The 16,717-nt window shown below is 36.7% G+C and overlaps 1 pseudogene; it reads left to right on the top strand.

Moving 5' to 3' along the window:
* Window positions 1–3,966: 3,966 nt before the first annotated feature.
* The window catches only part of LOC127136401 (uncharacterized), a 179,154-nt pseudogene continuing 166,403 nt past the window's right edge, over window positions 3,967–16,717 (top strand).

Genomic DNA, 16,717 nt, shown 5'->3' on the forward strand with positions numbered 1-16,717 from the left:
AGGAAGTTATGAGGACTCAAAACCTCTATAAATAGGACTGTGGGAGATTTTTAAAGGCATCCAAGTTGTGCGGAAGCTCTTCCGAATCGCGTTTTAAAATTAAGCATAAATTACCTGTAAAAGTGAAAATAACTCACATCGAGGGATTGCCACACTTGTTCTATTTTTATTTTATTCTTCATTATACTCTTGGATCAAGAACAAGCCTGCCGTTATTTTCAAGTTGAAGTTAATTCAAGTTTTATTTTATGCAATTTCAGGTTCTTTTTACCACTTTTGATATTTGCATGTTTTACTGTTTTAATTACTTGCATGCCATGCTGCTCTTATTTTTGAATGATTTGATTATGTTTGATTCAAATAATATCATGCCTTGCTAAATTACTCTGAGTCTAGCGTATGAGGACCGTCGTTACTGACGGGACTCAGTTAAAATATTAGGCGCGAATGTATGTTTTAACTATGTTATGGCTTTAGTTTTCAAATGTATGTTTTACTATTTTGGCATGAGAGTGTGAGACAAATCAAGGTTCAATATGATAGCGTGAGAGTGTGAGGAAGGAAACAGATAGTGGAAACAAGGCATCGATCCTAAAAGCAGCGAGAGCACTTTAGGCATCATTTAGGATCCCATTTAATTTCAAAATATGCTTTCTAATTAGAACGAGCGAGCGAGAGCAAAATCCTGTGGTTAGGAGGTGTGATCTTTGTCAATAGCGCGAGAGTGTGAGACGGGACCTTTAAGTCGATATTTTCTACATAATGCAATAGAATCATATTTAGTGCCCAAATTCTACCTAAGCCCTTAGGAACACGAAATCCATATTTCTGACTCATTTTTCATCATAACTTTTAAACTGTTAGAAATTAGTATTTTCATTTTCGTTCATAACCTTATAACCTTTAGCCTTAGCTTTCCACTGCAACAATAGATAACATTAGTTTGACCATTAGCCTTTGTGGGTTCGATAATCTTTTAAAACTATACGATAGGTTGTGCACTTGCAGTCATCATCCGACAGACACGCCCGTCGCGATCAAGTTTTTGGCGCCATTGTCAGGGACTAATTTAGTCAATATTGTGAATCCTTTGTTGTGCAGTATAAACTAAAGCAACAAATTTTCTTTCTTTTTCTTTATCGATTGTATGTCAGACACTCGCTCTTAGAAGCAAGGCGTTAAAGCAACCAATTAACGATATTGAGCATTATCTTAATCTAAACGCCGAATCAAAAATTTTCGTATTAAATACGATCTTCTAGATCCTAACATCTCAATTTCAGAACCAGAACCAATTATGGCCGAAAGACCACAAAACCATACGTTGATGTATTATGATGTTCCATCGTAAGCAAAACCACATAACAACATTGCTGCCCCTGCCTTCAATCGGAACGATTTCGAGTTGAAACCTTCGCTATTATCAGCCGTTCAACAAAACCAATTTTCAGGTAGTCCTACAGACGATCCTAACTTACATTTCAGTGTTTGTGGAACCATTTGAACTTTTCCTATAAAAGTAACAATGCTTTGTTTCCACCAAACCCAACACCTGCTATTCCACATGGCTATCAGAAAGGAGACCGTGTTGCTCCACAAGCACCTAGAAAGTCAAATTTGGAGATCATGATGGAAAAATTCATAAATTCCCAAGCTCAACAAAATAAAGAATTTGAAAATCAAAATGCTCATACGAGTGAACTGATGAAAGAATTGTCAAATAAGTTTGATGTTATAGATACCCATAACAAAATGTTAGAAACCCAGATCTCCCAAGTAGCCCAACAACAAGCCACAATAGCAGCCCCAACTGGATCATTTCCTGGTCAACCTCAACCAAACCCAAAAGGCCACGCTAACGCTATCACACTTCGGAGTGGAACAGAATTAGATGAACCAATTGACCCCAGAATCCAAAACCCGACCATGTATCAAAATTCTGGTAAGGGATCCAAAAAGGTAAACGAACCAACCAAAGATGGAAAGAAAGACGAGAGCGGGAAGGAAAAAGACAAAGAACCACCTTATGTGCCTCCCCCACCATACAAACCACATGTACCTTATCCCCAAAGACTTGTTAAATCCAAAAATGAAGGACAATTCAAGAAATTCGTAGAGCTTCTGAAGCAACTTAATATAACCATACCATTCACATAAGCCATTACGCAAATGCCTTCATATGCTAAATTCCTTAAAGAGATTTTATCCAACAAGAAAAAGCTTAAGGATGATGAAACCGTTATGCTTACTACAGAATGTAGCGCTATCATTCAAAACAACATGCCTCCTAAACTGAAAGACCCTGGTAGCTTTTCCATACCATGTGTAATCGGAAAGTTTATCATAGACAAAGTTCTGTGCAATTTAGGATCCAATGTTAGTTTAATGCCCTTATCCACATGCGAAAAACTCAATCTAGGAGAATTAAGACCAACAAAGATGTATCTATAACTAGCTGATCGTCCCATTAAATTTCCCGTAGGTATGCTAGAGAATGTTTCTGTTCATATAGGAAAATTCTATATTCCTACCGACTATGTAATAATGGATATAAAGGAGGAATCCTACATCCCTATCATCTTAGGAAGATCCTTTCTAGCCACAGACGGAGCCATAATAGATGTGAAAAAAGGAAGGCTAACATTCAAAGTCGGAGAAGAAAAAGTTGAATTCCTCTTAGCTAAATTCCTACAAGCACCAGCTATAGACAAAACATGTTGTTTCTTAGACGTCCTCAATGAATGCATGAAAGAAATGGAGAAGGAACCATTTAAGTATACTGAAGTACTGAAGATTCCAACACCTCCTATATTCGAAGACGATGATTGGCATGAGCCATACGTAGATGATAGTCTGAGAGAATGTCTAGCACTAACACCAAACCCAATACCATACCCCGAGAAACCCTCAATAGAACTCAAAACACTACCCAAAGATTTAAGGCATGAATTCCTAGATACTGAGCTTGAAAGACCAGTTATAGCCAACGCTAACTTAGGACAGATAGAAAGCGAAAAGTTACTGCATGTCCTAAGAAAATATCCGACAACTCTAGGCTATAACATCTTCGACCTAAAAGGAATAAGCCCCTCTATATGTATGCATCGCATTATGCTAGAAGAGGATTGTAAAACCTCTAGAGAACATCAGAGAAGAGTAAATCCCATCTTGAGTGATGTAGTCAAAAAGGACGTACAAAAGCTATTAGAAGAAGGAATCATATACCCGATATTCGACAGTAACTGGGTCATCCTGATTCACGTCATTCCAAAGAAGGGGGGTGTTACGGTTAATAGTAATGAGAAGGGAGAATCCGTTGCAAAAAGATCTCAAATCGGATGGAGAATATGCATAGACTATAGAAAACTAAATAAAGCCACTCATAAAGATCACTTTCCATTACCCTTCATTGACCAAATGCTTGAACGACTAGCTAACCATTCCCACTTCTGCTATTTAGACGGATACTCAGGATTCTTTCAAATTCCTATCCATCCCGATGACCAAGAAAAGACTACTTTCACATGTCCTTATGGTACATTTGCCTATCGACAATTTTCGTTTGGGCTGTGTAATGCCCCTGCAACATTTCAGAGATGCATGATGTCGATCTTTGCTGATTTTATAGACGACATGATGGAAGTATTTATTGATGACTTCTATATTTATGGGAAAAGATTTGAAGGATGTCTTTCGAACCTAGAAATGGTACTTGAGAGATGCGTTAAGGTCAATCTCGTACTAAATTGGGAAAAATTCCATTTCATGGTCCGACAAGGAATTGTACTTGGGCATGTCGTATCCAATCGAGGGATTGAGGTGGATAAAGTAAAGATCGAAATTATAGAACATCTTCAACCTCCGAAAACCGATAGAGAAATTCGCAGTTTCTTAGGACATGCCGGTTTCTACCGATGATTCATTAAGGATTTCTCTAAGATGACAAAACCACTAACGAGATTATTAATGAAAGAAGCTGAACTCATATTCGGTGAAGAGTGCTTAAAAGCGTTTGAACATATGAAAAATGCTCTTATTACTGCACCCATTATGAAACCACCTGATTGGAGTAAGCCAATTGAGATAATGTGTGACGCTAGTGATTACGCTGTTGGTGCAGTCTTAGGACAAAGAGAAGATAAAAAGTGCATGCTATTTATTACGCAAGAGCCTTGAAGACTTGTGTGGAGATCTTACAATCTAGCCTCTTTGGGCCTAATCTATGGAAAGATGTCCACATAGCGATTAAAAATTACGACCGGTGCCAACGCACTGGAAATATCTCTAGATGCGATGAGATGACACTAAAAGGTATCTTAGAATTAGAAGTCTTTGATGACTAGGGTATAGATTTCATGGGTCCTTTCCCATCTTCTTTTGGTAATAAATACATACTCGTTGTTGTTGATTACGTATCAAAATGGATCGAGGCAGTAACCTCTCTCACTAAAGATGCACGAGTAGTAATTAAACTTTTCAAGAATCAAATCTTCCTGAGATTCGGTGTACCAAGACTCGTGATTAGCGACAGAGGCTCTCACTTTATTTCCAAAATCTTAGAAAGATTGTTGTTGAAATATGGAGTCCGACACCAAGTAGAAACTTCATATCACCCTTAAACAAGTGGGCAAACTGAAGTTTCCAATAGAGAAATAAAACAAATTTTGGAGTAAACCGTTGCAAACTCTAGGAAAGATTGGTCTGCAAAACTTCATGAAGCTCTGTGGGCTTATAGGACAGCTTATAAAACCCTGATAGGAACAACACCATTCAAACTGGTCTATGGTAAATCATGTCACCTGCCTATGGAACTCGAGCATAAAGCTTATTGGACGATTAAGACCCTTAACATGAATTACACAACTGCAGGTGAGAAACGGATTTTGGATATCTATGAACTAGAAGAACTTAGACTAGATGTCTATGAGAATGCCCGTATTTACAAGGAAAGAACCAAACAGTGGCATGACAAACGAATTACAAGGAGAGAATTCAATGAGGGTGACATAGTCCTTCTCTTTAATTCTCGACTCAAATTATTTCCAGGAAAACTTCGTTCTAGATGGTCAGGCCCTTTTTAGGTCGTGAGAGTTTTCCAAAGTGGAGTTGTGGAAATAAGAGGTAAAACCAATGAACCATTTGTTGAAAATGGGCAGCGACTTAAGCACTACCACAATGTAGAAAATAAGAATTTTTGGATGAGCTACAAATTATAAGAGTTGCCCGCTCTTTCGAAAGATTAGTATCGTTCCAATCGACGTCGAGCTCCCGACATTAAACGAAGCACTATGTGGAAGGCAACCCACGACCTTTAATTTTTATCTTTTCTTTTTAGTTGTTTTCATTTTTATTATTTTCACTCTATGTTTTTTTCTAGTTCTTTCTCTTTTCTATTATTATTATAACTATTACTGTTATTAGTATTACCTATTCTAACACTTAAATACGGTACCTTTTACTAATAGTATAACCTTTGTTTACTTTCAGGCTAATATAACTTAGGATAACTTATCACTAACTTAGGAGTATGGAGCATGTTGACAATATGAAGGTTGTATTTAGGAGCGAAAATCAGAGGCGTCATTTTGACATGTTAGCACAGAGGGAAATGACACTTTCTATTTATCCAGATGGACTGACCCTGGCCATTTTAGGACTGAGTGACACTGTTATGTACCTTTTAAACCAAGTAGATTGGGATAATTTTGCTGTGAGGAAGAGGTACAACCAATACCATAGGCTCACCCTTGAATTCCTGAGTTCCCTTTATTATGACCCTAATAGAGGAATATAATTTGTTAGAGGCCTGACTACATTTAGGATTTTCAGAACCAAGTACCGTTTCACCCGCCGTGAATGGATGAGTTATTAGGATTTCCTAGTGGCCCAGATACATATACCATTACCCCTGATGATGCCTTTACAAATCTGGACTTTGACTTTTTTTGGGGAACCATAACCAGAAATTATCATCCTGAACCTCACACCATGTTTTCCGAGAATATCCATAACCATGCTATCTGGTACTTTCATAAGATCCTAGATCATACCCTATTCGGTAAGGAAGAGAACATCACCTCTGTTTCTAGGGACGAACTTTTTATCCTGTATTGTGCCTCCCAAGGGAGACAAGTGAATGTCGCTGCCTTTATGTTAGAAAACCTAGACAAGATTGCCTGAGAAACCCACGATACTATTATAATTGGTGGGTTAAATAACCATGATTGTCGATGTTATAGGCTTGAGATACCCGCTTAACCATTTACATGCTTTTGGAGGTATCCGTCCCATGCACCTGAACTTCTGTTTCAACTGTGGCATCATTGCCAATATAGGACCCGCGGAGTTTGAGTTGTTAATTGATAACGAAGTAGTCATGAATTTTACACTATCAAACCATGAGAAAACCAATATCCACAACCATGCTAACTAGTTTTACAACTTAGAGGGCCAAAGTGAGTCTCTAACACCACCTTACATCCCTCAACATTATGAGAACCCATAAGCCATCTTTCTTGATGCTGATTCACACGCCTCTAGTGCTCATCATGTCATTCCTCCCGTCGACTTCGGCACTGCTATACATGCTCTGCAATCTGAAGTTGATTTCATCAGAGGAGAAGTCAATTCTGTTCGAGTGGATCTCCTCGGATTTATGGATGTTGTTAATGGGCGGTTCGATTAGGTCTTCCAGCAAGTTCATTCCTTGGAGAGCTCTTTTGGACCAAAGTGATAGCTAGTATTGATCAATTGTACTAGAGTTTTTGTATTTTCTAGTTTAGTATTTAATTGTCATCAGTATTTTTCCCTTTGTTGTTATTTTTCAGTTTGTGCTTACTTTACAATCGATATATCGACATGAACTTGTGTTACACCTACGTTTAATTAATGTATTTTGCATTTCAGTTAGTTATTTAATTGCTTATTATGTCATCCTTACAAATTTCATGCTTTTTAATTATAACTATTAATTTTAATTCAATACTTTATAGCCTTAATAAAATTTACCAGCTTTAATCTTTAGAAATTGCAAAAAAATTGTGAATTTTAGGTTAATGGCGTTCGCCATTCGTTTCGAATTTAAAAGTCCCAGCATTTTAGGCAGATGGCGTTCGCCATAAGCCTAATGGCGATCGCCATATCAGGAAAACAAAACTTTTCCTTTTTTTTCTTTTCCCTTCTGCGCGTTTTTCAAACCCCTTTTCCATTTTAAAACCCTTGAACTTCTTACTCTACACACTATTAAAACAAACTTTTCATATCCCAACCACTCCACTTCTTCCTAATCACTATAAGTTCACAACCACCTCACAATTCTTTCTATTCACTCTTCTCTTCTCCAAATAGCATAACATTCTCTTCTTATTCCTTTTTCCTTCATTCAAAAAGGTCTCCTAAAGCTGTTCGACCAAGAGGAGATATGGACTTCATGGGGACTATTTTCACCAAGGAAATTAATGGAGAGAATCAGAGGATCAGATACCACGAGCTCTTCAAGAGGGACTTCTTAGCAACACGGTACCCCGACAATGCTGCTCTTCACGATTTGGGTTTATCTGGAAGTGTCCATTGGATGCTTAACAACTTAGGTACGTATCATTTTCTTCCTTTAACTAGTCATACATTTACCCGACTTACCTACGAGTTCTTAAGCTTTTTTCGGTACACCACCCCTATAGGAGGATCCCGAACCACCGACACTGCACATTTTAGGATCTTCAACAGAACTTACGCTATTAACCAAGACCAACTGGCCGATTTACTTTCGTTCCCTCATGGAGACAATTTTGCATGCAAACACCCTTTAGAGAGCAATTGGGAATCCAACGCTCTCGACTTCTTGCAGCAACTAACGGGCAAAACAACCACCGAATGGGAAGGCCTAAAATCTACAACTATTCAAAACCCGGCCATTCGGTATTTGCACCATATTTTAGCCAACACTATTTTTGGTCGAGAGAATACAGAAAATGTGAATTTTAGAGACCTTTTTCTTATTTATTATGCATTGTCCGGAACAAAAGTTAACCTGACACCATTCTTACTCGCACACTTCCAGTCCATTAGTGTTCGGACTGGAGGTCCTATTTGTGTCGGAGGACTGATTACATCCATAGCCCTTGCTTTAAACTTAGGCACGGAGTTGGCTACGCTTGAGCCGTTAGAGACTCCATTTACCGGACAAGATTATTTTCGTAGCATGCGCCTCATTAAAAATAAACCTGACGGCAAATATTTCTTGATGATTAGTAACCGTGAGGTTAGGGGAGTTACTTTACCTTGCACTGCACGCATCAACGTGCGAATGAGCGCTAACTAGACTTTTGATCTTAACGTCCCCGATCCTGATCACATGGAGCAAGATGCTCCCCACCCTGGCACCCATGCACACATCGCACCTACTTTTCCTGACTCTTTTGTAGGTACCTCATCCGGATATCAGTCACGCGAGAAGTATGACTACACCGCCATGAGGACAGCTCTTGATGACGTCCTAAGTGAGCTTAGACATCAGAATAATGTCGAGGCGGACCATGATGTCCTACTTAGGAACATTCAGAGGTAGCTGGACGAGATGAGTGTCTCCATTGATCAGATCAGACAGACTCAACTTGACTTTGTCGAGCGGACCGAGTTCAACATGGCTGACCTCATCGACAATATGAATGGAGTGCAGATGGAGGTGGCAGGTATGAGGGAGTACATGCAGCATGTGCCCAACCCTACTTTCGGTATAAGAGGTTTTGCGCGACACAGAGGCCGCAACCGACATCATTGAGCCCCCTACCAGGTTTCTCTACTCCTTTCTCCACCTTGTACTGAAACATTGAGGATAATGTTTGGTTCAAGTCTGGGGAAGGAGCTTTACCGGTTTTCTATTATTTACTGTTTTATTTTCATTAGTTTCCTAATGAGTTATTTTTAGCATTTGGTCGAGCCATACATGTGTTGTCGAGTCCTATTGCGTGATATGTTTTCTTTTCTTTTGTTTGAAAATTCTCTTAGATTTGACCCCCAATGATGAAATGTTTTGTTCTGATTCAATGGCATGACACACCTTTAGTATAGTTTGTTTCTCATTTTTAGGCTTTGTTAGATAGACTTGGGAAAGTGTCGATAATATCGGTACCGTCCTAACACCCTAAATTCCCTAAGTATGCGATATTGATTTGAATAACCATTATGTCAATACCTTAATTGTAAGTTTCTTTAAGTAACCCCTTGAGTAGTTTATACTAGCAGGTAGCACCATCCTAAAACACACATGAGTAAGGAAGCCGATGCAAATAAGTGTATGATCTCAAACAAAAATACAAAAATACAAAATTATATAATGAATAAAATCTGTGATAATATTTGTCCCTTCTAAGTTAGGTGATCCTCACCCGATCATTTAGCCTAACGGTAAGAACTCTTAAAAATTCAGTTGATACTTAAGAAAAACTTTGCTAAGTAAGTGCGATAAAATTGAAAACGAGATCATAGTTACTAACATGTTCACCTGCCTTGATTGTGTAAGGATAACGAGCTTAATGTGATTGCGCTAGAATGAAAAAGAGGTTGAAAAGTAACAAAGAACTTAGGGTCGAGTTATAATGGCATGATTCAAATTAGTTTTGCATGTGAGGGAGTTTTTGTCCGTTTAATGCAGATGTGTGTCACTATGATATCCTTCTTATTGATGTCTAGTACCTATTTATCTAGCATTAGCCTAGTAGTCTCGTACTACTTAGAGTGTCATCGTGCCTATGTTTCAGACATTGTGTTTTAATCGTTTATCATGTGCTTTGGGTGATTTCTTGAGGACAAGCAACGGTCTAAGTGTGGAGGAGTTTGATAATGAGAAATCGTATCGTGTTTTTAGGCTCATTTCACATGTTATCCATCTATGTTTTTATGAATTTTATCGCCTTTTACTTCCGTTTTATTTATTTTGCAGTTGTTATCCGATTTCATTGCAGTTTTGGAAGCCTCGCGGAAAAGGAGAGAAATAGGAGCTAAAAAGGAGCAAAAGAGTCATTTTTGACCATTTTGTCCAGATGGAGTTCGCCACCTGGTAGATGGGGTTCGCCATCCCCAGTGCCCGCCGCATTATTTAAATTTGAAGGAATGGCGTTCGCCATTCCCCTAATGGCGTTCGCCATTATCACGCAGTAACAGAACTGTGCTAGTGGGCAGTTCTGGACCGTTTTTTCTCACCTATTTTCCCTCCACTCTCCTTGCACGATCAAAGGAAGTTATGAGGACTCAAAACCACTATAAATAGGATTGTGGGAGATTTTTGAAGGCATCCAAGTTGTGAGGAAGCTCTTCCGAATCGCTTTTTAGAATTAAGCATAAATTACCTGTAAAAGTGATAATAACTCACATCGAGGGATTATCACACTTGTTCTATTTTTATTTTATTCTTCATTATACTATTGGATCAAGAATAAGCCTGCCGTTATTTTCAAGTTGAAGTTAATTCAAGTTTTATTTTACGCAATTTCAGGTTCTTTTTATCGCTTTTGATATTTGCATGTTTTACTGTTTTAATTACTTGTGTGCCATGCTGCTCTTAGTTTTGAATGCTTTGGTTATGTTTGATTCAAATAATATCATGCCTTGCTAAATTACTCTGAGTCTGGCATATGAGGATCGTCATTACCGACGAGACTCGGTAGAAATATTAGGCACGAATGTATGATTTAACTATGTTATGACTTTAGTTTTCAAATGTACGTTTTACTGTTTTGGCACGAGAGTGTGAGACAAACCAAGGTTGAATCCTATAGCGCAAGAGTGTGAGGAAGGAACCGGATAGTGGAAACTAGGCATCGATCCTAAAAACAGCGAGAGCGCTTTAGGCATCATTTAGGATCCCATTTACTTTCAAAATACGCTCTCTAATTAGAACGGGCGAGCGAGAGCAAAATCCTGTGGTTAAGAGGTGTGATCTTTGTCAATAGCGCGAGAGTGTGCGGCAGGATCTTTAAGTCGATAATTTCTACGTAACACAATATAATCATATTTAGGGCCCAAATTCTACCTAATCCCTTAGGAACGCGGAATCCATATTCCGGACTCATTTGTCATCATAACTTTTAAACCGTTAGAAATTAGTATTTTCATTTCCGTTCATAACCTTATAACTTTTAGCCTTAGCTTTGTACTGCAACAATAGATAACATTAGTTTGACCATTAGTCTCTATGGGTTCGATAATCTTTTAAAACTACACGATAGGCTGTGCACTTGCAGTCATCATCCGATAGACACGCCCGTCACGATTATGTATGCATCATCAGAACAACTCAACAACATAAACAGTATCACATCTACCACATAACTTCCTGTACAACACCAACATGATAGTTTCACATTGAAACCATGTATCTCAACTCAACATATCATTAAAACATAACAATCAAACAACCTGCAATTATATTAGCAATTTACCACATCAATTTATTCATGCTCAATAATTTATCATAGACACATATAAACGTCTTCCACACAACATTATTATAACCATACCATTATAACAACACCATCAATATTCAACATTTACATTGTTAGCCAATTGTAATTAACATTCGCAACATCATAAAATCATCAAATACACATAATTCTCATCCATTATTAATATTATCACGACCTAATTAGCCCATGAAACTAATTCCATTTGATGGTAAATTGTGTTAGCTTTCAACGCTTTAAATGACAATTGATTTGGACTTACGGATCAAATATTATGGCCAAAACCGCCAGACAGTGCAACAGAAGACAAAACAGGCATTCTTCCAAAATGGAGTCGACCACAAGCTCGAATGTAATGATACGTCTTGTTGTTTTTCTGTAAAAACATCTTTATATTGACTTGGAGTCGAATCCAAACACATATGGGTCGACCCTAACTACTGTTTGGTTTGGTTCGATTAACTTTTAGAAATAAAATTGAACCAAACCAAACCAAATCAATGCGGTTTGGATTGATTCGGTTGGTTCGGTTTTTTACAAGATTTTTATTGTGCCATACATACACCTATAAAGAACAACATAATTTTGTGTTTAGTCATTCATACTTTACCAAATAACAACAAAATTAATCATATTTAGACAAAAACTTCACATTCAATATACAAAAATAAGATTAGACAAAAGTGGAATAAAAAACATAAAATAGTAGTATAAAATATTATAAAAAATATTACAATAAAAAAGAAAAAAATGGAGGAGAGAAGAGATTAGAGAAGATGAAAAAGAAAGAACATCAGAGATGCGAGATTAGAGTAGAAAGATGCATTAAAAACGTAATTCGGAGAGAAAATAATAACATAAAAATAAGAAAATGAAAAATAAAGAACATAAGAGATCATAGATTATAGTAGAAAATATGAGATGTACATGGCAAAGAAGATGAGAAGAATGCGCGATAATACTATTTGAGAAGGTTGAAACTAAAACCCTAAGTGTGAGTAAGAGACTATTTGTAATGTTAAGGCATAATAGGTTTGAGTTTTGGATTAGATGTGGGATAAGTGAAGTTTGGGTTATAACATAATACGGTTTGGTTTAGTTTAGTTCACGTTTGCAAAATACAAACCACAAACCAAATCAAACCGCGCGGTTTTGCTAAAAAATGGCCCAAACACATCCGAACCAAATGCGTTATTTTGCGGTTTCGGTTTGGTTTGGTTTTCTATTTTCTATTGGGTTGGTTCGATTTTGAACACCCCTACCCGACACAACATTTACAGTTAGTAAATTGAGTAATATTTACTAGCAATTCAAATGGTGAACATTGGAAGTCCATCACAAGGGATTTATATTATCTTTTGAAAACATAAATTATTGGCCTTCATTATGGTAGGTTTCATGTCATACTAGAAGGATATACCGATTCAAGTTGGATATTGAGTATTGGAGTATTATTGGGTGAATATTATTGGAATATTTTTATATATATTATTGTAATATCCCAATGATTATTATACGGACATATATATATTTTAATTATATTATACATTTTATCAGTTAAGTGCCTTAAATAATTAAATGATCAAATAGAGTTAAAAGGCTTATTAGATTTCATTTAGAAATTATTTAATTAATTAAATAATTGGGTATGAGCACAAATATGAATGGATATCAGGATGATCCATTTGAGAATAATGGGAACCCTAATTCGCCATCACACCATATATAGGCTATGCTCTCCAATATACTGTATAGAGGAAAATTATATCGTCTCCCCATCTGAAGAGAATTTGAGGCATAAGGAGTATTGGTTGAGGAAGAACAACAAAAGCCATCAACTTCTGGGTTTTAGAATTACCGCCAAAGGGAATTTTCTCAATAGATTCAAGTATTCTATAATCAATTTATCGATCCTATAATTTTATACATGTTTGTATGACTATTTTGATTCCGCATAAAATATATGTTAAAGTATGTTGAGCATGTATATATTAACACAATGGTTAAGCAATCAAGTAAACATACAATTTTAACATTACATTTGCGGGTAATGTTTATGTGAGTTTTAAATACATTCCCATTTAGTTTATTAAATTATAATTGTCTAGTAACTTTGCTTTTAGTTGAAACAACAAGTTGCAAAAGTAACATCTGTTATTTAAATTTGATTCAATTAGAATTACAAAAGATGTAATGTGTAATTTTTCATGCGAACTTTTATGGTCGACCAAAAGGAAGACACAGTTTGACCAGAAATTTGCATACCTGTGATGTTAAATATGTAGTAATTATCAAGTTTATCCACGTGGCTAATGATTGATGTCAAAGACATCAATTATCTGACAAGACTTATTACTAATGTTTGGATCATTACTTGAGAGTACCGCTTACAATTAACTCTTGCAATCAAAGATTGAGAATTGATGGTCTTTTTTGGTATCTTGTCTAGGTCTTATTAAATTTTCATATAACTTATATTGTGCATGTCTACATGGTTTTTTAGCATGCCTACTAATATTATTGTATGTTTGTTGTTCTTTTCAATGGATCCAGTTGCCACTGCTACCGCTCCAAATTTTGTTGCTCAGATTAACTTTGTCCCTATGTTGAGTGGGATGAACTTTAAGTCTTGGAAAGAATTTGTGGAGATCATTCTTGGATGCATGGATTTAGACTCATCTTTGAGGGATGAGCATCCCACCTCCACTGTTGAGAATCCAAATGAAACTAAAATAGAAAAATGGAACCGATCTAACCGAATGTGCCTCATGATGAACAAAAGATCCATATCTGAAATGATTAGGGGCTCGATTGCTGAGAGTGAAAGCGCCAAGAAGTTCCTTGAAACCGTGGAGCAATTATTTGATAAAATGATAAGGTTGAGACAAGTAGTACCTTGTCCAAACTCATTTCAATGGTCTATAAAGGAAAAAAGAACATAAGGGAGTACATCATGGAGATTCCTAATCTCGCATCAAAACTCAAGGATTTGAAGTTAGAACTTCTTGAGGATTTGATTGTGCACTTGGTTTTGATCTCTCTCCCGGCACACTTTGGGAAATTCAAAGTGAGTTATAATACTCAAGAGGACAAATGGTCTCTCAATGAGCTCATATCTCACTGTGTGTAGGAGGAAGAAAGACTAAAGAGAGATAAGACTGAAAGTTCTCACTTGGCTACCAGTTCTCTGAATAAAAGGAATAAACCTTCGGGAAATTTTTCCCAAAATAAGAAGGTAAAGGAACAACCTAAGGAAACTACTTGATTCAAATGTTGTTGGTTACCGCTCTTTGAATGATAATCTTTATATGCTTGATATTAAATGTCCTTATAACAAAATAATGCAAACAAAGTCACATGGTACAAAACGAAAATTAAATGAGAATTCTGCAACTTTATGGCATAAGCGATTAGGACATATATCTAAACAAAGAATTTAGAGGCTTATGTCGGAGGGTATTCTTAGATCCCTTTATTTGTCGGACTTTCAAGTCTGCATTCAATGTATCAAGGGTAAGCAAACAAACAAGAGGAATTTCCATGTTGAAAAAGCTAAGGATGTCTTAGAACTACTTCATACCGATATATATGGTCCTTTCCCTACATGTTCTTGGAATGGGCAACAATATTTTATTATGTTCATAAATGATTACTCGAGGTATGGATATTTGTATTTGATTCATGAGAAATCTTAGTCTTTGGATGTGTTGAAGTCATGCAAAGATGAAGTCGAACTTCAACTTAGAAAGAAAATAAAAGCTGTCAAATCCGACCGTGGCGGTGAATATTATGGTCGATATGATGGATCAGGGGAACAACTTTCAGGGCCCTTTGCGCTTTTCCTCAATGAGTGTGGAATTGTTCCGCAATACACAATGTCGGGAAAACCCAACATGAATGGAGTTGCAGAACAACGAAATCAAACTCTTAAGGACATGGTAAGGAGTATGATTAGTCATTCTTCACTTCCAGAGTGATTTTGGGGAGAAGCATTAAAGACCGCAATTTATATCCTTAATAGAGTACCTAGTAAAGTAGTAGCTAAAACCCCTTATGAGATTTGAAATGGGAAAAAGCCTAGCATTAAACACCTACACATTTGGGGATGTCCAGCTGAAGTGAGGCCTTATAGGCCTCATAAAGGTAAGTTGGATGCAAAGACAATTAGCTGTTATTTTATTGAATACATTGAATGCTCTTACGGGTACAAGTTTTACAATCCCATCACTAGAACAATTTTTGAAATGGGAAATGCAAGATTCCTTAAGGATGTAGAGTTTGGAGGGGAAGGAAGCATAAAGAGTGTTAACTTTGATGAAGAAACAGTTTCTCACAATGATCAAGTCTTTGTACCTATCTTTGTTCCAGAAATAGATCCTGAAATAAACCATGATGTTATTCCTAACATCCCTCAAGAATAAGAGAATACTGAGTTTCTTCCCCAAACACTTCCTATAGTTCAAACTCAATAACCTCAAGAGCCACCATTAAAAACATCCACTAGAGAGAGGAAGAATGCAGTTTCAGATGATTATGTTGTATTTCTTCAAGAACGTGGGGATGACATTGTTTTGACTGAGGAAGATCCTATCAACTTTAGTCAAGCTATGCGGAGTTGAAACTCTCTTAAGTGGGTTAATTCTATGAAGCATGAGATGAAGTCGATGGCTAACAATGATGTTTGGGATCTCGTTAAATTACCTGAAGGAAAGAAACCCATTGATTGTAAATGGATATTTAAAACCAAAAGGGATTCAAAGGGTAACATTGAGAGATATAAAGCTCGTCTTGTTGGAAAATGCTTTACTTAAAAGGAAGGAATTGATTATAAAGAGACTTCCTCTCCAATTTCTTCAAAAGACTCTCTTAGGATCATGATGACATTGGTAGCTCAATTTGATTTAGAGTTGCATCAGATGGATGTAAAGACTGTGTTTCTAAATGGAAACATTAAAGAGATGATATATATGGTGCAACCAGAAAATTTTGTATCAGGAGACCCAAATTCTATGATTTGCAAACTCAAGAAATCCATCTATGGCCTTAAACAGGCTTCTCGTCAATGGTATTACAAATTTCATCAAGTAATATCCTCATTTGGTTTTGATGCTAATCCAGTTGGTAATTGTGTATACCAAAGGTTCAGTGGGAGTAAATTCATTTTCTTAGTGCTATATGTAGATGATATCATTTTGGAAAGCAGCAATATAGGCTCATTGCATGAAAACAAGAGATTTCTCACAAATAAATTTGAGATG

The sequence above is a fragment of the Lathyrus oleraceus genome, chromosome 4 (genome assembly GCF_024323335.1).
Source record: "Lathyrus oleraceus cultivar Zhongwan6 chromosome 4, CAAS_Psat_ZW6_1.0, whole genome shotgun sequence".
In the NCBI taxonomy this organism is placed as follows: Eukaryota; Viridiplantae; Streptophyta; class Magnoliopsida; order Fabales; family Fabaceae; genus Lathyrus; species Lathyrus oleraceus.